Below are 11,379 nucleotides of genomic sequence, written 5' to 3'. Positions count from 1 at the left end.
TTACTAGATATCTTAAGGTTTCAGCCACGTACATGGTCCTAATTCTATGATAAAGGGATTTTTTATCGTTAAAAAAAACGATCACTAACATATGTTTCCAGAAAATGATTGGCGTATGTGATATGTTAGAGATATATCGTATGTGACGACATTTTTTTAACTAACATATTTACAAAATTAAACAATTATCTGAAAATTCTTGTCTTAGTACCTCAGTCCATTAGTCTCACAAACCCTTGTCCTTTATGTCCCCTAAAAAAACTTCTGCCGTCTATTGAAGAAAAGTGAAAATTTGTTAGATTATAGAAAACACTTAACATGTCCCCAGAAAATAAAGGACGCGTTATTTTTTTTTATTGTTGTCATTTCCTCAAGTGGAAACTTTGTAAAATTGATGCAACTTCTTGAAATATTTGTACATATTGCTATCCAAATCTTGTACGTCCTACGCTTTTGAGTGTAAGCAGGAAATATATTTTTTATTATTTGAAAACAATTATTACAAAATACCTTGGAAATTAATTAGGGTATCATTACAATTTTTTTAATGAAAAATTCTCAAAATTAATAAAATTTTATAGGGTTAAAACTGGTTGTAATTAGTAAACTAAAAGCTGTGAAAAATAAAAAAATCATAATTAATTTGAGGCGAGAGCTACAATAATAATTTTTATAAAGTTTGAAAGCCATATAACATTCCTTTATAAACATTGAATTATATCTGCAAAAAGCAGTTCACAGTAGTATTAACTTTTTAATTCCGATATCAAAATCTCTACTTTTGGATTCGGGGTACTTTTCTACCTATTTCCAATCAAATCATGAGTGTGTCGTATTTTCCAACCATCACCATATTTCCACCCCCTAATAAAAATCGAAATTAATTGATCGTCATAGATTGAGGGTCTGCCTGTCTGCCATGCGTAACATAGGGATGGCACACGCCGACCATATGTTGGGCGCTCGCAATTTTACGCACCGTGGAATCTCTACTCATTGTTCACGTCGACACGTCTCGATTGTCTATGCCATACAATTCGAATTACCGGAGGGTTAAACCTGTGGTGGAATGACCCATTGCATCCTTTCATGGTGTACCATTGCAGGGATGACACGTACCATTTGTTCGAAGTGGGTTATAGAGGGTTGGCGGTTGGTGATTAGATTCGCAGATGACGTCGAATTAATGGCAAACGCCAGTTAACATTATAAAGTCGAAATGTATCGTGAAAATGTACCAAATTCGCATATCATAAAAAAAACACAGTCGCAGTAATTTTTTAAATAAGTTCTACGCAAAGCAGTATCACTCGTTTACGAAATTGCTAGACCAAAAGCGATTGATTACTGTGACTTTACCACATAATCTCTCCATTTGGTCAAATGTCACCACCTGTCACTTCGCGAAACGGTTGTAGGGGTAAGTGGGCCTCGGTGCAAAGTCTCGCCTTTACTAATTCTTACTCAAAAATTATGTTTGTTCTGTACGCTTCTGCTTTTACTGGATTGAAGTACCAGTCTTCCTACTTACAGAGAACTCTTACATCGCTTAAACTAGTGAGATAATTTGTTTCAGGTTAGTCCAGGTTAGTCCGTGCAAACTTGGAAACTCTGTGTCCATAAATTTGCCAAATTTAAAGATATAAACTTTTGACAATTCGACCCCGTTGAGGTTAGTAGTAATTTCGGGTGATATTCGGCTATTAGAAATACAAGGCGTGAGTCCAATTTCAGCCTCGTTGTTATTGATGTGCCGTGAATTGAAGCTATTATGAATTCCAAACATTTTGTCTCACAATTTTTGTAGACTTTAGGCGCCACCCGTGTTGTAAATCTATTGTAAATCCCATGCTTTTGTCGGTTTTTTTTTCGGGGAGGTTTATGGATCTTACGTGCCTCAGATCAGATTAGATCCGGCGGTTGTTTGAGTAATAAACCCTAAAAAAAAATCACATTTCCTCTGTTCTAACTGAAGCTGTATTTCTGCGGAGAATAAAGTTTGAGAACTATAAGCGCCATAAAAAATAACCAAAATTTATCTAAAATTTTTCTACTGCATATTTTTAAAGGGCACTTATTTTCAATATATTTGAAGCTTTGAATGTCGATAATTTTGATTAATTTTGAACCGCTTCAATGACAACGTCAATCGTACGTGAACAAGGTTGTAATAACTCCTTGCAAGAACCTCAACATACCTTTAAAACCCCCCTGGAAAAATGTTTTAGAATCCTCAAAAAACACCTAATAGTCTTATGGCTGAGTTTTGTTTAAAGGTTCTCACGTTTAGAAGATCTTTGCTACGAAGTCTCAGTCTTTCTCAAATATGTGTTTTATTCTCAAAACTATCCTTAAATTATCTGTCTTCATCTTTAAATATCTGTTAAATATTTATCTAAGTATTTACCTTCCTATATACAGGGTATCTTCTTCTCAAGTTTCTATCAATCATGTTTATTTAAAACTTCAGAATTTTTATACAATAAAATTCACCAAATTTTTTTTTTAAACTCGTGTGTAAAAATCCGTCGAACTAATGGGCTCATTAAGTCTTTTTTCGTAATATGTGCTCTATTAAGTTCTGAGATTTTAGTGATTTTAATTGTTCATTATTCTAAACGTATTTTAAAGAAAGCCAGTAAGCCTTTTGAAATTAGGCAAGAATATAAGAAGTAACCATTATTTAATCGAATTTAAAAATCCTATACAGTAAAGTTGAAATGTATCTTATTAAACTGCAACTTTCTTTCTCTGAAAAATGCCAAAGTAGGCATTTGTGTCCCAATAAGGCTCAATATACTAATTGAGAGCAGCCCACAAATCTTATTTTTCTTATATCCACTCTTTTCCGATTTCGAATTCCGACCCATATTTTGGGGCGACAGTTACCTATTATTATACGGAACTTCAATATAAGAAAGCGTTTATGTATTACACGCATTCCAAATGTCGATGATTTATAATGAAATCTTATGTAAATCGACCCTTTTAATGACACGCCATTTAGGTAGTACTTCAAAAAGCAACCCTACATTATAAGAATACCAAAATTATAATTTGTGCTTTTAGATATCTTTAATATTCAGTGCCAGCGTTTGGTTGCCCATTATTTCGATACCGACAAAGGCCTTTATGTATATTGAGGCTTTCACTTAATGGTGAATATTATAATAAAAAATTGTTTATGAGTGAAATCTCATCTAAGTTTGGCAAAGTATAGATAACGTTAACACTTCCATACCAAGCATCGGTCATTTGTCGATATCATAATACTGAGTGAAATTATACAGTTCAATTATATAGTTGTTAGAGGGACAAAGGTTTAAAACTTCTGTTTTATACGTCCGTCATCCAACGATTTGACAATACCATGAGCAGTATGCTGTCCGATCTTGTACATCTTTTGCATATGTATGTTTTGGTCTATTTCAAGCCGCTATGGTAATTTCGGTTAATCTTGGGAAAATTCGTACACTGGACGGTACACTTTTGAACAACAATCTGAGACCTAATATATCTGGAGCAATTTTAATTCTATTTGCCACTAAATAAATCGTTGTTGGAGCAATCATATTAACATCCAATAAATTATCTTGTTTAAACATTTATACAAAACTAGGTATGTTGTTGAAATAAATAAACGAACATTGCTGTCGTCAATAGTCGTATTTGTTTTCACTTCGGCGATCAATCAAAACAAATAGATATTGTGCTATTACGGTTCAATTTAGGAAATGAATTAATTTCCATAAATCGTGGAAAAACCTACCCGAGGGGACGATTTCGAGATCCGAACATTAACCTGATGAATACACAAAATATTCATGATCTTATTAGGTTAATAATATGAATTTTGAAGCAAGTTATCACCTGGCTGATAAGGATCAGGATTTTCTTCAAAATTCTGCGAAACGGAGGTGCTTTCCGTCAATCACAAAAGCAATTTCGACAAGACAAAAAGCGGGCATAATAACTAATAAGAGCGTTTTACAGAAAGTGGGTACTTTGGCCGAAAGCACCGTCTGCAGGTAAAACGACCGTAATATCAATAACGAGGCGTATTTTATGTACAGGTGACTCATTTTCTCGCATCTTCATGGAATTGCATCGCCCTGCTGCGATGGCTCGTGCTAACAGATTTCACATGTTCCTCGTATTATCTATGGCTGCGACGACAGGCTGCAGGAAATTGAAATTTGTAACGCTAATTTGATCCGGCTCCTTTAAGTACGCTCCTGCAGAAGCGAGTCTGTTTAGAAAACCTATCTTACTTTTCATTGGAAATGTTTTCAATCAAATTTTCAAAATATCGATGATGATAATTCGGAAAATGACAAAAAACTGTAACTAGGAAAACACAACATGCGACTTTCTATCTCTACATATTATAACTGCTCTGATACTGATATGACTCTATAACTGACTAAAACTGCAATTTAAATAACAGATTAAAGTTACATATGATGACGTCACAACAAGATCTTCCTCAAAAATCAGCCTTAGCTCGCAAAACAGAGGGTAATTAATTTTTCATCAATTGGGATGACATGGGTTTGACATGGAATCATAAGTGTTCAGCATTTTTCATTAATGACGGGTACTAGATTTTAGTCTTATTTTCCGTATCATTCTATAAATTAGAATTAAATTTTCCAATTTTTGATTTACAGATTTGAAGTCGTTCCTATGTGAGGATTGTTGAATACAATGAACTCCTCTAATATTTCTGCTCCAAGTTAGCTAATAGGTGACACCACCTGTTTCTTACCGATAAAGAAAAAACCGAACTAACTTTTTTATCCTTTTGATAATTGTTTTTCATGTACAACTTCTATAAATTTTTCTAGTCCAAAATCGTGAAAACCTGTGGAAATTTACAATTTGCTAAAAAATTGATATACGTCTAGTAGAATGAAAATGAGCCATTTTTTTTAAGCTATATTTTTTTTAATTACTTTATTTTTTGACTTGCACATAATACCCTTTTTTAAGTTTAAAAGTTAATATTAAACACAACGTGCACGTTTAATAGCATGCCATGGAATCATTCATATTAGTTTAATATTCTATGTGACATCAACTATTGAAATGCTTCAGTATGCCAAAAACATAAAAATTTGATGAAAAATCGTCATAAAGAAAACTGAATAACTTCTTTGATGAAAACTTGTGTGATAATAATAAAAATATGAACTATTTCAATATGTTTAATTTTGAAACTAAAACTAAAAATTAAAAAATCATTTTAAGTGTGAATGATAAAAATTATTTTTTATATTTGCATAATTTCACGAAATCAATAATAACAAGACGAGGGTAATTCGAAGATATCGATAAAATTCGTTTTTTTTCGAAATATAGTCAAACATGGACTATATATTTCGGAAACGACAAAAATCCAAAGGCGCCTTAAAATCATCTCCTAAAATTATAACTCTTTCCTCGTTTAGTGACCTTGTAACTCTGCTTGCTTCTGATATTTTTCACTAACAAAGGAAAAAATATTGTCTATATATGTATAAGCCAGTATTGTGATATCTATTTTCGTGATTTTGGAAGTTAATTTAAAATGAAAGTGCCTATTGAGTTATCCAGGATCAATAATGGATTCAAATTAATTGACATAAGTAAAAAATAACTTTTAAATTTTTCCTTCAAAATGTTTAAATTTCAATGTTTTACTAAATTTTTCAAGACGCAATATTTTAGATGTGTTTTCTAGCTTATTTGTTCTGAACTGAAAAACTGAGAGTATTCGCAGTCGAAAATATCTGCGAATAACTGATCAAAAGAATTAATGATCGGCCCTGTATCAAGTAGGGGGTTCATTGGCATCATCGACAACAGCGATCTCGATCTGCGCCCTTAACGTTAAAAGTCCGGTACCATCAGTGAGGCGACGACGAAGGAGCGGGCCCCGGTGGCCGTTAGAGCGGTTGAAGAAGACGCGCTGCGATGAGGGTGGCACCTGTGGTACCACAGGCAGGTGGTATCGGCGCCGCACCTGCACAACTCGCTACTTGCACTTTCACGCGTTTCATCTCTTCCGAGATGAGCGGTTGTAATTTAATTAGCACCGGCACGCGGTCCTCTCATTTGTAATTCGAGTGAGCGGATACTGCGTTTTGTCACTGCTTTCAAAAGCAATTAAATGACAGACGTTGCCCACTCGAAGCCGAATCAAAAAACTTTAAATTATCCAAACAAGGAATCCAACGGTAAATCATTGAACAAGATGCACCGGCCGTTTTGTTTACTTTGTTGGGGAATCTTAACGCAAAGGTGTTTCAGGTTATGTCACGTATAAGTTATACAGTGTGTCAAAATTAAGCCCTGGAGACTTTTGAATATTGCCTTAAGTGATATGTTGCTTTAGACAAATCTAGAATCACGTTTCTTTCATGGGTACATTTTGATGATAATGAAGCGTGTTGTACAGTCTTGCATTGAAGTTATGACATCATTATCTTTTTTAATAGAAAGACTGGTCTTTTAAACATTGTGAATACCCTTCTTAGATTTCAGTGATTTTGGTTAGGTCAAATACACAATACTATATTTAAAAAAGATCATTAGTTTTTAAGTTGTCAAGAAAAATGAACGCCGGTGTCATTAAAAGTGAGCTGATAACACACATTGACAACAGACAACACAATTTTGACAAGGACCTATCATTTAAGAAATTTATTTTGGCATATTCAGATTTTTTTGGACGCCTCGTATGTAACATTTTAGGCGGAAAGAGATGTATTTTCGGTTTTTTACGAATTTCCCATGAATGTTTTTTGCCGGTGTTTCTACTGATTGCATAAATATGTAGCAGACAATCGATATTTCTTTTTAACTCACCTGTAAATAATAATACCCTGAAAACATGAAATGAATCAAATTCATATTAATACAACAAACGATGTGTCCAATTTAAAACTTTTCTCTAAATCGAGTCTCATAATGTTTTGAGCTGTAATTTTTTAGAGTCCTATATATCCTCCTTTTATATCTAAAAAGCAAGCTTCAATGTTTTCGATTAGTTTCTTTACTTACCGTCAGTTAAAGTAAATTTCTAGACAGCATTACCCTGAAAATTAATATCAAATTCTAAAATTAAGTAATTTTTCTTACTAGTCACGTAACGTATGATGGAATAGAGATTGAGACAGTAGTCCCGTTCGAAGTTGCCATTTATGGAACGCTTGTACGAAAAAAGTCAAATGAATTATAGAATTGTAGGAAGGTTAGAAAAGGAATTAGAGGATTGTGAGCCTATTAACTTATAAACTAGTACATCATATTTTAGATTTTGCATCTCGAAAAATTAGTCACGTCAATTATAGTTTACACAGGACATATTGAGTCGTTTGAAGAATTGGTTTAATTGTCAATTTATCTATTCTGTCCTCTCAAAATATTCAAATTTACACTAAAATGGCTATATCGAAACTTCCATCTCTACTGGTTTTCTATACCGTGTTTGCAGCCTAGATGAAAAAAGAGAAATTGCGTTTCTTGTCCATATTTTTCTTAATTTTTCACCTTTTTTAAAATTTAAATCACGGAATTTGGGAATTCTTGGGTTTCTAGTAAATTTGTATTTTTGCTTACATTTTAATGAATTTTATGACCTTTAGTTTGAACTTTTATTTAAATTATAGGGATTTTTTTCTTTTGGCATCAGAAACTAAGATTCTGAGCGAATTTTTTTAAATTTTGCAACAGACATTATTACCATAACCATAAAATTGATCATAAAAATTAGCTTCTTTTCGTTTGCGTAGCTGCTCGCGTAATCAAAACCTTTATCTTATATTTTGAAGCCATGAAAAATAAATATTTCTAGGAAAATATGTTCAAGTCTAAAATTTCACACGTGCAAGTTAATTTCCATTCTCATGCGATTAAGTACACAAAACACATATTATCATACCACCATCTTTTTGAGAATTTAATAGGGGATGTTTTATTTCTGGTTTTAAATTAATTGTCTGTTTTTGTTTTCGAAGGGCGTGGGAACAAATGAACTGGAACTGCGGAAATAGGGGTAGTGAAAGTCCTAACGTTTAGTTTCTTTCTCAAAATTCACGTTTTAGTTTTTTAGAACTGGCAAAATTCGATACAAACACACTCATCTTCTCTGCACCGTTATTTGGCGCGTCATTAAAACCATGATGATTGATAGCCGTATTTGTGGAAAAAAGCCCACATGTCTAATGATTTTTGGTAGTCGAATCTATTATTGTGTTAGGAAGAAAAATGAACTTAATATTCTAATCTAACCTCATTGTAGTTCTATTCTGTGCGCCTGTGTTAAACGTTGATAATTAACATGTCACGTAGCACTGTCCTGCTCTAAAGGCAGGATATCTTGAATATTAATCATACCTATGGCAAGCACTCATTGTGGCTCCTGTCAATAGGAGCATATAAGTGATTTGTGATTTTTCATCCTCAAATACAATGTAAGCTTATTTAAATTAATTCTCATGAAAAAATGAAATATGAATTTGCCTCAAGGTGGTAACATTAGGGATTTTCTGGAACTAATTATTAAAACAATATGAAATGACGAGTCATTTATCACCTGCCATTGTTATCAAGTCTACCACACAAAAACTCTTGCGGTTTTCAATTTTTTCTTATAGGTACTTGACATTTCTCTGTTTCTCAGTATCTGTTGCAATTAGTTTTCTGCTTGTACTTTGATATCAAAAACGCATATTACTTCCATTAAACTCGAACCAAAAAAAGGAATACCGTTATGCTTGTTAAAATTTTAGCAAAAGAGGCAAGCTGCACATCCTTAAGGCCACATGTGTCGGGCCCATGTAGTGGCAAAGGGGCTTGTTTCGGATTATTCACGCGTATTACAAATTTTTATAATGGGATTTTATTAATTTTCGCATACTGATACACCGTGATGATGACTTCACAAGTATTTTGATGGCAAATAAATGCCAGTTCTTGTTAGTCATTGTGTGGTTTTCAGGGGGCTTTTAATGTGTGTGGAGCCTCAACAAGGTGCTACGACGAAATACGAAAAAAAATTCAGTGTTCTTGTCAGATTTCAGCTGAAAATTCAACTTTTCAGATATGTACTTAAAGATATATAAATATGAATGGCAACATTGCGAGCTGCTTTTGTTTCAGACTTTACTCTAGAATCTTCGTTTTCAATGGAGGGTGTAGATTTTTGGGTTCTTATTCTCCTAGGGCGGTGGGTTCCTGGTGTTTTGTGAAATCAGAAACAAATTTCTTAGGACCTTTGACCTATATTTGTAGACATGTCGATGCTGATTGGCATCTTCATCACTACACGCAAAACACTCTCATGACCAAAAGACTGGGAGATTCATGTTTTTTTTAATTTTTGAGCTTCTTGTGCATTCTCTTTCCCTTTTTTCCCCAGAATAGGAAGTTTCTTGAATTATTCAGAATTAAGACTCATGTATACAATCAAATTCTGAGCTCCCCTGCTTTACGTTTGATTAAAAGATGGCGATTACGATTGCGCGATGGCCCGTTGCAAGATGGGGGTTCTAAACTGTTTTAACAATTTCGGTAATGGTTGAAACGGGGGTTAAAGGGGTCGCTGTCACAGTGAGTGCACAGCGGGGCCATCTGCGTGGTGAGGTGTGCTCTTCCTCAACGGTTTTCCGGCTTATCGGGGCTAATCACCCACGTGTTCCCTTGTTTAGATATGCTACAGAGACATTTTTTGTTGGTGTAACCACTGAAACGAAGTGCACCATTATTATTTATTTTTATGCAATGGAACAAAAACAAATATTCTTGATTCTTCCATTATGAAAACCGGCGCTGATATTGAAACCTTGGATCTGTCGTTATGCGAGGGTGCGACTAGGGGCACTTCTTGCATGGGGCCGTCATATGGCAAACGAGAGTAACGCGAGCCACGCACGTGTCTTGATACCTTTTTAACCGACGTTATTCTTCATCCGTGTCGAGTTTATTGGGGGACGCTGATCCGATCGGTGATTGCTCTTTTAATTGTCTGACTTCAGGTTTAAGATTTTAACATTTTAAACCGAAAAATGAGTAAAAATTGAAGTGAGGAAAACAAATAAGAATCGCGACGTTGCATTTCTTCTGAGTAGATCAGAACTGTGGCGACCGGGATATTTCTTTTTTTGATTGAATGAAGTTGCGAAATCATATCTTTATGTATTTTTACCTAGTACATGACCATTCTTCCCTCTCCAAAAAAATTTATATATAAAATCGACAATGTTTCATTTTGTTATAAGAGTCGTTTTACCTATTCACGGACACATGGTATATGCCAAAGTTTTACGTTGATCTTAACAAACAAAAACTAAGCGCGACATTGCCATCTTTCCCAGTTCATTAAAAAAGTCTGACGTCTATTGTGCCTTAAAAACACAATTAAACCGCGATATTGCCATATCTCTTGGTTGCTCAAAATTGCAAGTTTCTTGCCAGGAAGTGGCTGGAATTTGTCCTCTTTCGAATTTGTGTCAGCGTGTGATGTAGAGACGATTTGGATCAATATTAAAGGATTTTGATCTAAATGACGACGTTAGCATATCTTTTAGTTAATCAGAATTGTATATTTTGAGTCATTCTAATGAAAAATTTTCAAGAACAAACATTTTTGGTCATTGAACTCTGTCGAGTTCTGGGGTCAAAAAAAAAACTGTTTTCTAGCCATTAATTGAACGAAACACAGACAAAAGTGTTTCATTAGATTTGACTATAAATTTCGTATTTTATTATTGGCTACAATGTTTGGCTGACGCCTGGCAACTGACATCCACATTAAGTAATAAAAGTTTGCCGCAGCGTTGCCATCTCACTAAATTACTCATAATTGCAAACTTCGGAAGTTTATTTACCCGAGCTAGATTTACGAAAAATTGTCTCAAAAAGGAGAGTCTGCAATAAAATAAGCCTTGAACTCTAAATTTCATATTGCTGTAGTTTCTAGACTAACAGTTCGACGTTTATAAAAAACTAAGACTAAGCGCCATATCGCTCCATTTTATAATAGCGCCATGTCGCTTTTATAAAATGGAGTGGTTTTGCAAATAGCAGGTTTTCGTGATTAATATGGGCAAAAATTTACTGAACTCCGAATCAGTTTTGTATACCAATCTCCAAATTTCGTTTCACGTGTCATCAATGTCTGGCGTGTCTGCCCGGCACATCAAATTTGGCACGCAAAATCTACCATAACTCAATCAGTACCTACGTCAGTACAACAAGAAATAGTGTTTATATGTATAATATTATAATGAAGCAATTTCATCTGGCATCATTAAAAATTCATTTGTCTGCGCTACGGGATCGGTCCGTTCTTTGCCCAAAAGGCGGCCCGATTAAAACTAAAAGGGATGTTATTAA

Source organism: Euwallacea similis, chromosome 32 (assembly GCF_039881205.1).
Source record: "Euwallacea similis isolate ESF13 chromosome 32, ESF131.1, whole genome shotgun sequence".
NCBI classification, from domain to species: domain Eukaryota; kingdom Metazoa; phylum Arthropoda; class Insecta; order Coleoptera; family Curculionidae; genus Euwallacea; species Euwallacea similis.
This window is presented reverse-complemented; position numbering follows the sequence as displayed.